Source organism: Eubalaena glacialis, chromosome X, assembly GCF_028564815.1.
Source record: "Eubalaena glacialis isolate mEubGla1 chromosome X, mEubGla1.1.hap2.+ XY, whole genome shotgun sequence".
In the NCBI taxonomy this organism is placed as follows: Eukaryota; Metazoa; Chordata; class Mammalia; order Artiodactyla; family Balaenidae; genus Eubalaena; species Eubalaena glacialis.
In genome coordinates this window covers 47208527-47222943 of record NC_083736.1, presented here as the reverse complement: position 1 = coordinate 47222943, position 14417 = coordinate 47208527, and the positions used below count along the sequence as shown (strand labels likewise).

Sequence of the window (14417 nt, the reverse complement as noted above, 5' to 3'; positions counted from 1 at the left end):
CTCTCTCTGCTCTTCCCCCACGTCCTGCCTCTCACTCCTTCTAAGGCCTGGCACAGGCTTGTCATTCAGTATCTGTGATCCCTCCTTGTCCTTGTCAGTCAGCTGACTGAGCAGATACCCAGCTGACCAATTTATGTATCCCCAGACATCCAGCACAGTGCCTTGACCACAGTTGGAGCTTGGTGAACGATTCAATGAATAGTCACTGTCACACACACCACACACACACACACACACACACACACACACACACACACACACACACACACACACACACACACACACACACACACACACACACCACAGTTACCATCAGACTTATCCAGGTCAGTGCACAGTGCCTGGGCAGCCACCCTGACCTGGATTAGGACATAAGGAGCACTGGTAGTTTTGCTAGAGGGCAACTTTGAGCTTCCCTCAGGTGCCACAGCACCACTCTCAGCAGGGCTAAGAAGCTGTCTGTGTCTGTTAGGGGTAAAGACTGAGACTTCCTGCCTTCAGACACTCAGCGCCCCCTGGTTAGGGTTGATGGCGGTTCCTCAGGACGCTCATCACTAAAGTGCCGTGACGCCCTCCCAGAGCTCAGACCAGGAAGCCTTCTCCCAACAATAATGGAGTACCCTACCCTGTTACAGAAATGGGAATTATAGCTGTTTACCCCTCTTAATGTGGTTTCTCCCCTTTGCATTCACGTCCACATTTCTTCCCTGAGTCACCCAATCCAACTCTGCTAATTCCCAACGGGTTACTGCACCAAGCTGCACCTGCATCTCACTTGCTGTGCACAGCTCTATCTGGGAGGGTCGGATCTACCTACTGAGCTATGTATTTTCTGTCTCCCTTCCCTTCTGAATCTGGAGGCTCCCAGGCATCAAGAAAAGTGCTCCAGTTGGCCCACAAAAGGGGCGGTGCTGCAGGGGAGGCTGCGACTCTCATCCACAGCCTGGGTCAAAGCAGGACTGCGTTATAAGCGCCACACGCTGCCCCACTGCGCCACGGAAGCCAAAAGAGCAAAGGTCTAAGAAGTCCTAGTACAGACACTTATGTGGATAGAACACCAGCCTCTTCCTAGGGACCTGTGAGTTGTTGTTTGGTTTGGGCTTATATCGTCCGTGGCCTTTTTCACAACGCTTGCAGACTTAGCTAACCTTCCATCAGGACCTCTCTGCTCCCCCCACCCCCCCACCCCCACCACTGTACCAAAGATCATACTCCTCACTTAAGTGTGCTGACTGGGTTTTCACTTTGCAAGGATACCAAAACAATTTTTTTAAATCCTGAAACGTCAAGATACCTAAGAGAACAGGTCTTCAGAAACACTATTTTAAAATTATAATAGAAAAACTGGCTATGTAACAATGAAGATACAGCACATTAAAAGGTTATTTGGGCATTATCTAGAATTTCACACTCAAGAGAAAAACACTTAATATGTGGTCTACTGCCTTCCAGTTTTTTTCTCTGCATTTTTTTTTTAAATACCGTAAGCCTATTTTCTTTTTTTTTCTTTTTTTAAAAGATTGATTGATTGATTGATTGATTGATTGATTGCTATGTTGGGTCTTCGTTTCTGTGCTAGGGCTTTCTCTAGTTGCGGCAAGCGGGGGCCACTCTTCATCGCGGTGCGCGGGCCTCTCACTGTCGCGGCCTCTCTTGTTGCGGAGCACAGGCTCCAGACGCGCAGGCTCAGTAGTTGTGGCTCACGGGCCTAGTTGCTCCGTGGCATGTGGGATCTTCCCAGACCAGGGCTCGAACCCGTGTCCCCTGCATTAGCAGGCAGATTCTCAACCACTGCGCCACCAGGGAAGCCCTTTTCTCTGCATTTTTAAAAATTAGGACATGGGGGGAGGTAATGTCTTCATACTTTTGTATCTGTTGTTCTGTTTATCATTATAGTATGATTATGCTACTTCCCATAATGATGAGGATGAGGATGCTGATACTGACGTCGGTAGGAGCAAACGCATGTATAGAGCTTGATATGGACCAGGAACTGTTCTCTGTGACGTGTGCATATTGACACGACACCCCGTGGTCTTTCATGCACTTTGGAGACATCATGTTCAATCCATACACAGATCCCTGGTAATCTGATTCATGCCGATGGACATGCTCACTTGCCTTTTGATCCAGAGGACGCTGGGCACTGCAGTGTATTCCAGATTTGGGGGTCAGATACCACACCTCTCTGTTTCTTTCAGGCCTGGGTAGCAATCTGACTCAGCTCTTGCCGGCCAGGTGACTTTGGGCAAGTTCCTTCACCCGTTAACCTCTATGTGTCTCAAGCTTCCTCATCTGCAAAAAGGGATGATAACGTTAAAAAATGCTTACCTCGTAATGTTGCTGTGAGTACTCAGAGACCTTATTATACTTATACACATAGAGAGCTAAACACGGTCCAGAAGGGTGAGCTTTTACTCTTGTGTCTCTTCACTTCGGTTTCTGCTTGTAGCCATATCCCTCTCTCCCTGCCCCCGTTGCTTTCTCCTCAACCACTCCCACTGCACTCTCTCTCCCCTTTGCCCCCTCCCTCAGACTCTCTATCCAAAAACACTGTTTACCATCTCCTCAGGATGTAACTCAGAAAATATTCATACCATCACCCTTTGGTTAAAAAAACGTGAATATTAGTGGAAGAAATAAGAAACACCATAAAACCGGCAATGTGAAAACTACACAAGAAATAAAGTCCTACTGATGAAAGTTTGAGTATTAATACTTTTGCATCTTCATCAGATTCAGATATTCAGAATTTGATACAGGAGAATTAGACTTGATAAAAATAATGGCCCCCCAAAAGGGCTATATGATGAGGTTCTTGGGCCTTTAAATTTCCCTCTGGAATGCTTTTGAAAATGTATATACTCATGTTCTACAATCGCCCAGCGATCACTTACTTTCCCGTCATTATACAAATCATACGAAGAGGTCATTAGACTTCTAATTTGCTAGAGAATAGGCACTAAACTTTTCCATACGAGCGCCTGATGAAACCCCAGCATTGCATTTAGGCTTCACAATATCCCCATAAGGAGAGTTAAATACTCATTATGCTAAAAAAAAAAATATACCCACACCCATGCCCCATACATTCAGTTCTTGAGTCCCTGAGGGGCTGAAGTGATAGTGCAAAGTCCATGTGGTGAGTCAAAGGTGGTCTTGACATTGTCTCTCTGGAACACTCTCCAGGGAAATGTGGGAACGGTAACAATATTAACAACAGTAATGGCAACAGCTAGAATTCACCAGGAACTTGTCACATGCCGAGCACTGTCCTGACAACTTCCCATGTCTTAACACGGTCAGTGCTCTAAACTGCCCCAAGAAGTAGTTACCTTTACTCCTAACTAGTGTTTCCATGTTACTAACGGAAGAATTGAGGCACAGAGATGCTAAGTAGCCTGCTCAGTGTCACCCAGCAGTAAGGGCTGGAGCCACAGGTCTGTGGAGGCATTGTGGAAAACTCAGTGTGTTCTGTATTTATTCAGTCAAGGGCAAGATCCAATATGGCTACTGCAAAATATGTAGAAAAGCAGCTAACACATAACACAAATTGACCTTACAGCATGGAACTGCACACTAAGTAGAAATCTGGTTTCTTCAGAAATCTTTTAGATGGAGGCTTGACAGGATTGGAATCAGGATGTTTTGTGGAAACAATGATCTGAGAGCCTCCTTAGAACAGCAGACAGCATGTCAGCCTCCTAGCCTGAAGGTCTTGGGTTTGTGCATCAGAGAAGGCAGCAAACCTCTGTCACCTCCACACGCTCCCGATGGAGAGAGAAACCTGGCAGTAGGGAAAATAAGACCGTTCCTCTGCTCTGGTAGTGCCCAGACAAGTTGTCCATGTCAATCAGAACTGAGGAATTATAAAAAAACAAACAAACAAAAAATGCAGATTCCATGATCCGCACTCAGTGAATCTCATTTAGTGTGGCTACAACGGTGCCCTAGAATCTTTGATTTTTCACTCTGCCTGGGAAACTCTCAGGAACTTTATTAAACTCCTTTGGTAGCGAGACTGTCTCCAACGTACTGACTCTTCCCAGGACAAACACACAGTTGGGAAGACCAACCTGAGAGCACAGGAGACAGAACGCAAAGGACACAGCGTGAGAGTCAAACCAAGGGCAGGGCAGTGGATCTTCTGAGAAGACATCACCACCCCACTGGCCTGTCTCTCTGAGGCTTCAGTTTATCTCAGATCCATTCTCTTCATGGCCAGTGGATGGAGGTGGTGAGAGGAGATGACCTTTGAGATCCCACATGGCCTGGGCTTTTCTCGGGGGCCATGGGACACAGACAATATGAGGTTATATGACCTATTCTCCCCACCTCCAGTCAGCCTCTGCTTCTCTCTTGCACCCTCACTCCCTCCATGCCACACAAGCCCAGAGCAACCAGAATTTAGGAAAAATGTCTTCCCTTCACCCATCAGACACCTGCCCCTGACCTGAGGAGATCTTCTCCCCTCTTCTCCTCTCAGCTGTCCTCCTCTGACCTCATCTGCCGTGCCAAAGCAGACAGCCTTCCCTAGTAGCTTAAAGCCCTCGCCTGGCCCGTGACTCTGGTGACCTGGCCTGGAGAGGGCTCGTCCTCTCTGAGAAGGACCCCAGACCCGGGAGCCAAGAGCCATGACGACCACAGAACCATCCTAAACATTGATGCCTACGGCAGTGATTGACCTTGGAAACGAAGCCTTACCTCACACCCCATCTGTCCCTGAACCGTTATCTTGTCACAGAAAGCAAGACAGACGAGGAAGGTGCCTGGAATCCTTCCTGGGGAGTCCTGTGTCCTACTCCATGCTGCCATGCTATTTCCCCAGACCAGACCCTGACATGGACCATATCATTCCTATCCTTTGGATGTGAATAAGAGGTCTGGGGATACCTTCATAAAATCCTATTCTTGTGGTTGACAACCAGTACGTTACGTGGTTTACTACCACAATGATGCATCTGGTAAGTAAGTGGAAGCTGACACGAAATTTCAGAGGGTAGGTTTGGGTGTTGAAATGATTGGGAGGAGCTACCGGCATCTGTGGGCTGAGGGTTACAGGGAGGCAAACACTTTCTAGCAGAGAGTTAAATAAAGTGGATTTTCCATAATTGTAATTTCCCTGTGAATTAAGGGAAGCTTGAATGTTGCTTTCTCTGGAAACTTACAAAGAATCCTTGAGTGTTTTAGAGAACACATACTGAAGGCCATTCTGTTACTGGCTTTGAGCTTGACGCAACACACCAGTATCGCCTGATAGCTGAGGTTGCACACGCCTAAAGGAATGAGGGGAATCCAACTGTACTGACTAGACGGATCTTCAGGATATGCTGTCAATGGACGGGAAAAATTACGTGGGAAACGTTCATAGTGTGATCTGCCATGAGTTGCTGAACAAAGCCAGATAAGCCCATTGTCTTTGAGGCACTGAGGTTTTGTTTCCATGTCTGTCTCCCTCACCAGACTTTTAACTCCTTCTCAGAAGGCTGGAAACACACCCCGTTCATCCTGGTGTCCTCGGGGCAGAGGACCTGACACACGGGAGAAAGTCAGTCCACACTTGTGGAGCTGACGTAACGGGTGAAGGACTGGACCCAGTGTCTTAATGACGAGCGAGAAGGATGTCAGTCTGCAGAGGGAGGGAGGGGAATGCCACAGGTCTTAGGACCCAGGCAGCACAGTGACAGCAGCCTACACTGCAGTACTGACGTCAGTTACATCCCTTAGGGTTCCAGGACTCAGCCATTTAAATACAGATGTCATTAACCATGAAGGTCTAACTTAGAAAGCCAGGAACCTTACGGCTTAGTTTTTTGTATGAACCTTTTGTAGCTGAGGCACCTGAGGCACCAATTCAGGCACAGCATACTCTGGTCACTACTCGTCCAGGCTGAGGCCGTGTAGGGATATTCAGGGCTCACACACAAGGAGGGTAATTCCGAGGCATACATGTATCCCTAGAAACAAAGGGTTCACAACTGCTAGGTTGCCCCGAGCAGGACATACATCAGGCAGGCAGGACAGCTCCCTGGGGCCCCAGTGTGGCCTCCCACCCAGGAACCTGCCCCCCTAGGACTCCCTGTCCAGTTTGAATAATCCATCTGAGGCCTTAGTTTCAGAGGCACTGCCTGGAGGCAGCCCGTTCCAAACAGTTCTGTCTGTCCAGGACCCCAGCGCATCCTCTTTCCGAGGGTGGGTGACACCTGGAGGTGCTCTGCATGCAACGTCCAGGGGCTGGGGCCACTCCCGCGGTCCCACAGTCAGAGCTCCCTCAGGTGTGACTGGAGCCTCAGCAGACAGTTTGCATTCAAAGTGCTCACTGGATTGGGATTGACATATATACACTAATATGTATAAAATAGATAACTAATAAGAACCTGCTGTATAAAAAAATAAATAAAATAAAATTCAAAAAAAAAAAAAAGTGCTCACAGCAGCTTGGAAGGCTGCACGGGGAGTATTCCTTTAGGAAACATAGAAAATTCCCAGGAACAGTTTGGACAGACAAGATCATTAATGCCCTCGCTCCCTCGCTACGCTTCCCCGCCAGGTGCCAGGGGTGGTGTGTTCTCCATTGTTATACAATCACTGTGTACAATCCTGAAATCAAAACTTTACATTTCTTTAATTATCTCCTAATGTCCCCCAAGCCTTTTGTATGGAAGGGCTGTAGGCAAGAAAGGCAAAAGTACTTTCATAGCAAAACATGTTTTATAATCTAACTGTAAAGACATTATGTTTCGCAACTGGCCAGGACAAAATCCTGAATGTTAAAAAATTTTCAAAATGGGTTGACACAACCTCCTGTCCTTTTGTCTCTCTCACCGATCCCGTGAGGAGGCTGGAAAAGCTCATTCTCTTGCACTGAAGAGTCATATGCCTAACGTCTCGTCTCAGTTGTCTCAAACATCCGGATGCAACAGCCACAACGTACAAAGCCATTTTAAAAATTCCCCCTTTTCCCTCTCTCAGGGACGCTTTACTCAAACCCCTAGCAGTAAACTGACACTCACCAGGGTACCGCACAGCGGCCGGGGAGCTCGGGCGCGAGTGCTGGGAGGGGCTGGGGCTGCAGCAGCAGCAGCAGCCGCCAAGTTGAAGAAAAGCCTGCAGAGCTTTTTCCCCTTCTTGCCTCTAGTTTATCTGAAGCTTTCTCCAGCCCAGAACCTGATTTTATTTGCTTTCTTCCGCTTGTAGGAGAGAGCAAGTCAAACTTTCAACATTTTTTGGCCGACCCAGAGTCCACCTTTTGTAAGGTTCGCATCCTTTCGCCCCAGGCCTGGAGGAAATAACAAACACCAAAGTCAGGAGCTGCCTGCACTCTCCCCACCCCCACCCCCCCCAACATCGGGCAGCACAGCAGAAGCAGCCGAGGATGCAGTGCGCTAACTCTCCCGGATCTGGATCTTTTGTTTTCAAATTCTGTAAGTAACACCTATCACAACAGTCAGTGGCTCAGCTGCTGTTTCATAGCACGGGTACATCCACAGTCACCAAGCACAAAAGGATCGTCAGCCCTACTGCTTCATCCTCCCTTTACTCAAACAAGGCTTTCACCGTATTTCAGCGAGTCACAGTCTCGCTAGTGAATCCACAGCTGCCACCACTGTTTCAGATGCCCCAAGACCACCCTTGCTTTTGATGAATTCCTAGGAGGACTCCAAGGACCTAGCACATAGTCATCCTCATGGCTAAGATTTACTGCAGCAAAAGGATACAAAGCCAAATCATCCAGGGGGAGAGGTGCACTGGGCAACATCCGGAGGAAACCAGCGCAAGCTTCCAAGAGTCCTTTCCTAGTAGAATCACGCAATTTGTCCCTCCGGCAACGGATCATGACAACGCGTGTGAAATGCTGTCCACCAGGGAAGCTCCTGAGAAACCCGGGGCCTAGCACATATCAAGATTTCAGGTTCCCAGGAGGAAAGCAGGTGTTTAGCATAAAACATACTGTTTGGACAGATGGAGGAGTAACCTACACTTCTGAAGGAGGCAACGGTGGGAAACCTCTTGAAATCCAAGTTCTCAGACGCGACGTGAAGGCCCACAAGCCAGCCCTTCTAACGATTATAGTCCCAGGCCTGCTATGTTAACTCTATTCTGCACAGTACTCAACAGCAAAGCTTCAAAATACATGACCAAGTCAGAACTGCAAGAACTGAAACAAACACATCTACAAGAACAGCTGGAGACTTCAACAATCTCAGTAACACACAGAACGGAGAGAAAGCAAATTAGAATGCATGGGTGAACCGAATGTTCTCACAGGTATAGAACCCTCCACATAACAACAGCCAAATATACCACATTCTTTTCAAGTGCATATGGAAGTTTCACCAAGGTAGACTATATCCTGGGTCATAAAACAAATATGACCAATTGCAAGATAATTGCAATCATACAAAGAATGTTATCTGACCAAAAGAGAAAAACCCCCAATAAGTAAGCCAAAGTTAGGAGGAAAATCTCCAAACACAAGGAAATTAAATCACATACTTCTAAGTAATCCATGGACCAAAGAGCAAGGATCAAGGAAAGTTACAAATTAATTTAAACAAAATGAAAATGAAAAAACAACCTACCAAAATCTGCAGGATGCAGGTACAGCAGTGCTTAGCCGTAAATGTACAGCATCAAATGCTTGTATTAGAAAGAAAAAAGAACCCAAATCAATAATGAAAGCTTCTACCTTAAGAAACTAGAAAAAGAAAATCCAAATAAATTCAAAGCAAGCAAATAAGGGAAATAGAGATTGGAACAGTTATCAGAAAAAGAATAGAGTTAATCAACGAAACCCAAAGCTGGTTCTTTCAAAAGGTCAATACAAATGAATAAACTTCTACCCAGACAGACAAAAAAAAAAAAAAAAGCAAGCAAGATAACTAAAGACACAACTTACCAACATCAGGAATGAAATAGGTTACAGATCCCACAGAAATTAAAAGGAGTCTATGAATAATTCTACATAACTACTTTTGGCAATTTAGGTGAAATGGAACAAACTATCAAAGCTCCACCAAAAAGAAACAGATCATCTATTTTTAAAATCGAGCCTGTAGCTGAAAAACTTACAGAAAAGGCATCTCCAGGGCCAGATGGTATCCCTGGAAAATCCTACCAAACATTTAAGAAGCAGTAACAGCAATTCTACGCAGTCTCTTCAAGGAAACAGAAGAGAGGGAACACTTGTTGAATTATTTTTTCAGATTAGCATTACCCTGATACCAAAGTCAAACAAAGACAGTAGTAGCAAATCAAATTCAACATATAAAAAGAATAATACACCATGACCAAGTGACGTTTATCCCCGAAATGCAAAGCTGGTGCAGCATTAAAAAAATCAATCAATCAAGCCACCATAGTAGCATACCAAAGATAAAGAACCACATGATCGTTACCTGTTGACGCAGAAAAAGTATCTGACAAAATTCAACAGTCGTTCATGATGAAAAACATTCAGCTAACCAGGAGTAGAAGGGAGCTTTCTTAACCTGAAATACGGAGCATCTACAAAAATACCTGCCCCTCCATCCTACTTGATGGAGAAAGACTAAACGCTTTCTCCCTAAGATCAGGAACCAGGCCAGGAGGATAGCCAGTCTTACTCCTGCTATAAGTCAACATTGTACTGGAAGTCCTAGCCACTCCAGTAAGAAAAGAAAAAGGAATAAATGGTTTAGAGATTGGGAAGGAGGAAATCAAACTGCTCCCATCCACCGATGACATGATTATCTACCTAGAAAATCCCATGAAATCTATTAACAAAAACTCCTATAACTAAGAAGGGAGTTTAACAATGTCGCAGGATACAAGCTCAACACAAAAAAAATCAGGCATATTTGCCTGTACTAGCAATGAACAATTAGGAAATTAAAAAAAAAAAAAGACTTGTGCATACCGTTTATAATAGCTTCCCCCAAAACCTAGCGAAACATAAGCAGGATCTGTATGCTCAAAACTACAAAATGCTGAGGAAAGAAATATAAGAAGACCTAACAAAATGGAGACACATACTGCGTTCATGTGTTGAGAAATTCAATATAATTAGGATGTCAATAGTCCCCAAATAGATCCATCAATTTCATACAATTCCAATCACAAATCCAGGCAAGGATTTTTTTGTACATATAGACTAACTGATGGTAAAATTTCTGGGGTAAGGCAAAGGAACTAGAATAGCCAAATAATTTTGAAAAACAAAGTTGGAGGACTAACACCAACGTTACAATTTACAATGCAGCTTCAACCAAGATATGTAAGCAACTAAGTGGCCATGGAGGGGATGAATGGACACAGAAAATGTGGTGACATATACAACGGAATATTATTCAGCCACAAAAATGAAGAAAATCCTGCCTTTCGCAACAACATGAATGGACCTGGAAGGCTTTATGCTAAGTGAAGTAAGTGAAAGAGAGAAAGACATATTGTATGTTCTACTTATATGTAGAATCTAAAAAAGTCAAACTCACAGAAATAGAGTTTAGAATGGTGGTTGCCAGGGGCTGGGGGAAATGTTGCTCAAACGGTACAAACTTCCAGCTATAAGATGAATAAGTTATGGGGATCTAATGTACAGCATGCTGAGTATAATGAACAAAACTGTATCATATATTGAAAGCTAAGAGGGTAGATCTGAAATGTTATCACCACAATTTTTAAAAAGGTAATTCTGTGAGGGGATAGAGTGCTAACTAACCTTATTGTGGTAATCGTTTTGCCCTATCTACGTGTATCAAATCATCACACTGTGCACCTTACACTTACATGCTATATGTCAATAATACCTCAAAGAAGCTGGAAAAGATAAAAGAGTCCCCAGTTTTTCCAGTGGGAGAGCCCTCCAGCTATATTCTGTGTCCCCCTGACATCTCCCCACCATTCTTTAACTTTCCCTTATTACTGACATGACAAGTTGAGCCTGGCTCATTAATCCTATCTCTCCTCAGCCTGGGAACCCATCATTTAGTGGAGAATGGTATTCAGAAGCTAGGATCTAGCGGTAGGTGTACTTATTGTCATTGGGATGTTGCTGTTTTCAGGAAGTTTGGAATATATGTGTGAACACAATCACACACACACACACACACACACACACACATATATATTTCTATATTTCTATATCAGTCTATCCACATATGCACACATATCTACTGAAAACCAGGAGTTCTCACGGAGACCTTTAGTTCCAGTAGAACTCCTCAGAAGTTGTTCCAGTTTACCTCCTTTCCATATTGGAAATTCCCTCTTCCAAAAGTGACAGACGTGGCTCCCACCATCCTTATATATTTACTGAGTTGACAAATCCCAATGCATATAAGCCATCCCTCCTCCACAAAGAGGTCCTCCCCACGTGCTATGCTGAACCATCCCCTGCCCTTGACTTCCACACCTCACTCAAGCCTGAATCCCTGAGCCAGTTAGCCTCCTCCCCCACAGAACCCCCAGGGACATCCTCCTTACCGCCTTGGGCTCTGACCTCCCAAATTGGGATGCCCCTACGCGCATATACTTGCCTTGCCCAGCAACACCTAATGGCTTTAGGACTGAACTGCTCAGGCACAAAAGAGAAGAGCAGGGAAGGGAAAGAAAGGGTAGGGACAGGGGAAAAGTGAATATGTCTTAGTACAATCAGTTAATCAAGGTGAACTGGGCCAAATCCAAGCAATATGATGAAGCCAGTGGGTTTTTTTCTCACCGTCCTCCAGCTTCCCCTTCCTGCCTCTCTCCTTTGCCCCAGTTCCTTTCTCATTCTTAAGTCCTGCCCTCCATCAAGAGTAGCAATGTTATGAGGGGCATGATTCCCATATTATAACTGATCTCCGCTGGTTGGCTGACATTCAGTGTGGATGGTGTCCTCCCCGCAGCTCTTACGCTCAAGCCCTCTGTCTCTCATGATGGACTAATAGGTTTCACCCCTCTTCAGTAATTTCAGGTGCAAGCAGGAGAGAAGGTGCAGGGCACATCTTGGAGCCTCGGGTCCTTCATCTGTGAAATGGGGATGACCACAGATTGTGGGACAAACACAGAGAGCAGCACCAGACACCTTTCAATGAGTGCGACGTGCCAAACCCAGTGCATCACAGGACTCCTTGATACCCAGGAGCACGCCAAGTAGACTGCCCCGCCAGGACTGTGGCACCTGCTGTTCCTTCTGCCTGGAATGCTCTTCCTTCAGGTAATCCCATGGCGTGCTCCCTCACTTCCTCCAGGTCTCTGCTCATTCGTCATCCTTCAGGGAGACTTTCCCTGATTACCTTGAATAAAATAATAACATCATCTCCACATACCCTTTCCCCTGATCCAGCCCTATCTTTCTTCATACATAGCACCTGCCACCCTTGATTTATTTATTGACCAACTCTATGAAATGAGAGACTTTGTCAGTTTTGCCCTGTCACAAACTCCTCGAATAGTACTCAGGTACATGGCAGGTGCTCAGAAAACATTTTCTGAACCATAGCTGGGAGCCAGGCCCTTTACACACACTGCTAACATGCACAGGTACCCTCCAAGGTGGGCACTGGCCCCATTTTATCAATTATGATACGTACTGAGACTCCAGGAGACAAGTGACACCCTCAACAACGCACCATCAGCACGTCGGGTTCCAGGCTTTGGAATCATATCTGCCGGGTTTCCAACTCCCTCAGTTCCTGCACAGAGACCTCACAGCCAAAATGGTAAGAGATTTTACTACTGACACACAGACCCCAAACAGCTCAGATACTTTACACCTTTAGACAAACCCCTTCCTAAAGCAGCTCAGAGACACCACACCTTGGGACCCAGAATCACAACAGTTCAGAGGCCTCACACTCTGGGGTTCAGACTTCTACATTAGGGTCTAACACCCAGTGACTCTAATGCCCAAAAGCTCAGAAAATGCACACCCAGGTCTACAAGGACACAAAGCCCTACAGACTTTGTACCATGGCTCACAAAATCCACTCAGATAAAATATCCCATTCACCAAAATCTCCCCAAAATGCTCAGGGACGTCAAATGTACTCAAACAGCACCTGGCATGTCAGACGTAGCGCTACACATCTCCAAACTGCACGACACATGTTACTTCCCAGGGAGAGACACCAAAAAAGTTTAGTGACCTCTCCTTGGGCTTAATTATATGAATCTGCGCGACTGATCCTGCGGTACCACACGCCCCAGACTGAGTGAAGGCTAAACAAGACTGTAAGAGCTCGCGGAAAGACACCACCATCGTCAACCTGCACAGCCAGCGACTGCGCCGAACCTCGCCACCGACCCGGGCAGCTAATCAGCCCCTTACGGATAGTCGGTCTTGGAGTAGTCAAACTCGGAGAAAAATGTAGACTCTGAAAATGCCCGCGCGCACACACGCACACGCACACGCACACGCACACCTTTCACCCTGAGCGCCAACTCGGCGACCACTGTGCCTGTCCCAGACAGACAGCCAATGGGAACTGGGCAGGTGAGGAGGGCGGGGCAGGAATAGCGGGATTTCCGGCGCCGCTTGACGCCCCGGAAGAGTTTATTCCGGCAATCTCGCGGCGACCAATCACCGCCCAGAACGCTTTCTCGATGTCAACCCCGCCCCCCACACGCATCCCGGAGCCAATCTCTGGCTCCGTTGCTGTCCCCACCTGGATGTGACCATGCAGAAACGAAGGGGTGAACCTGGAGTAGATAGAAAAGAAGGCTGCAGGCTGAGACCCGGTGTCCAATCGGCCTCGAATGTGCCGGGAAGATGGAGCGGTTACAATGGGGATGGACCCAGCGGCGCCCTGAGTGCCTCCGCTGGGACCCATGGTTGATGCCCGACGCGGTGTAAGGGGACCCTCAGTGTTGTCACAGCGCTCAGTGGATTATTCCAGAACGGACGCCCCCTCCCCAAAGGTTCCTTCCCGACTCGAAGGTCTTCCCTCTGCCCCTCAGTGGTACGTTCCACGACAGAACCGTTTCATCTCGCGCGCCCCTTGGTGGTGGGATCGGGGAACAGCGGATGTAGATGCCCGCGGACCATTGCTGGCCGGTTCCCAAAGGGAGGGAGGGCACAGTTAGGATGAAACCCTCGCAATTCTCTGGAGTCTTGGATTTGGGAAAAAGTCTTCCTACGTGGAAAGTTACCTCCCTGCAGTGACACCACTATAACAGGGAGCATTACAAGAAGTTTTCTCTGTGCTGGGCCTTGTGATTGCTTGTGCCTCCCTGGGTAATACAGAATAGGCCTAGTGGGGCAAGCCAGCCACAGCCCCCCAACGGGCAGGAGGGATAAAGCTCCAGACTGGGATCAGAAGGCCTGGTGAGGGGCAGGCCTCTGTCCTTGACTGTAATCGGTGGAAAGGACAACCGTGCCGTCGGTTCCGTTAGGAAAGGGGACATCTCCCAGGGGTCCCAAAGACACTGACTACATGAGATAAAGACCATGGGCT

General features: G+C 46.7%; 1 long non-coding RNA gene across 2 annotated transcripts; it reads right to left on the bottom strand.

The window, feature by feature from the left end:
* Positions 1-1442: 1442 nt before the first annotated feature.
* On the bottom strand, positions 1443-13352 carry LOC133082294 (uncharacterized). 2 transcript variants are annotated; one of them, XR_009698933.1, is made up of 3 exons: positions 13292-13352; positions 7014-7279; positions 1443-2295 (listed from the first exon to the last, which is right to left on the bottom strand). It is a non-coding gene; the product is annotated as an uncharacterized LOC133082294 (long non-coding RNA). The 2 variants fall into 2 exon arrangements; XR_009698934.1 differs by having other exon boundaries at positions 13230-13326.
* Between the last annotated feature and the right edge of the window lie 1065 nt (positions 13353-14417).